This window comes from Arachis hypogaea, chromosome 11 (genome assembly GCF_003086295.3).
Source record: "Arachis hypogaea cultivar Tifrunner chromosome 11, arahy.Tifrunner.gnm2.J5K5, whole genome shotgun sequence".
NCBI lineage: Eukaryota > Viridiplantae > Streptophyta > Magnoliopsida > Fabales > Fabaceae > Arachis > Arachis hypogaea.
In genome coordinates this window covers 76242788-76243709 of record NC_092046.1, presented here as the reverse complement: position 1 = coordinate 76243709, position 922 = coordinate 76242788, and the positions used below count along the sequence as shown (strand labels likewise).

Below are 922 nucleotides of genomic sequence, written 5' to 3'. Positions count from 1 at the left end.
CAACAATGCCAACAATGCAAGGAAGGTGCTTGGTGACTTTACTGCACCTACTCCCGACTTCTATGGGAGAAGCATCTCAATCCCTGCCATTGGAGCAAACAACTTTGAGCTTAAGCCTCAATTAGTTTCTCTAATGCAACAGAACTGCAAGTTTCATGGACTTCCATTGGAAGATCCTCATCAGTTCTTAGCTGAATTCTTGCAAATCTGTGATACTGTCAAGACCAATGGGGTTGACCCTAAAGTCTACAGACTTATGCTTTTTCCTTTTGCTGTAAGAGACAAAGCTAGGACATGGTTGGATTCACAACCTAAAGAAAGCCTGAACTCTTGGGAAAAGCTAGTCAATGCCTTCTTGGCAAAGTTCTTTCCACCTCAAAAATTGAGCAAGCTTAGAGTGGAAGTCCAAACCTTCAGATAGAAGGAAGGTGAATCCCTCTATGAAGCTTGGGAAAGATACAAGCAATTAATCAGAAGATGTCCTTCTGACATGCTTTCTGAATGGAGCATCATAGGAATTTTCTATGATGGTCTGTCTGAACTATCTAAGATGTCATTGGATAGCTCTGCTAGAGGATCTCTTCATCTGAAGAAGACGCCTGCAGAAGCTCAGGAACTCATTGAAATGGTTGCAAATAACCAAGTCATGTACATTTCTGAAAGGAATCTTGTGAATAATGGGACAAATCAGAAGAAAGGAGTTCTTGAGATTGATACTCTGAATGCCATATTAGCTCAGAATAAAATATTGACCCAACAAGTCAATATGATTTCTCAGAGTCTGTCTAAAATGCAAGCAGCAACAGGCAGTACTAAGGAAGCTTCCTCTGAAGAAGAAGCTTATGATCCTGAGAACCCAGCAATGGAAGAGGTGAATTACATGGGAGAACCCTATGGAAACACCTATAATCTTTCATGGAGA

The 922-nt window shown here is 40.9% G+C and overlaps 1 non-coding gene across 1 annotated transcript; it reads right to left on the bottom strand.

The window, feature by feature from the left end:
* Nucleotides 1–388: 388 nt before the first annotated feature.
* LOC112725311 (small nucleolar RNA R71) lies at nt 389–496 on the bottom strand. The gene has a single exon (XR_003164427.1). It is a non-coding gene; the product is annotated as a small nucleolar RNA R71 (small nucleolar RNA).
* Nucleotides 497–922: the final 426 nt, after the last annotated feature.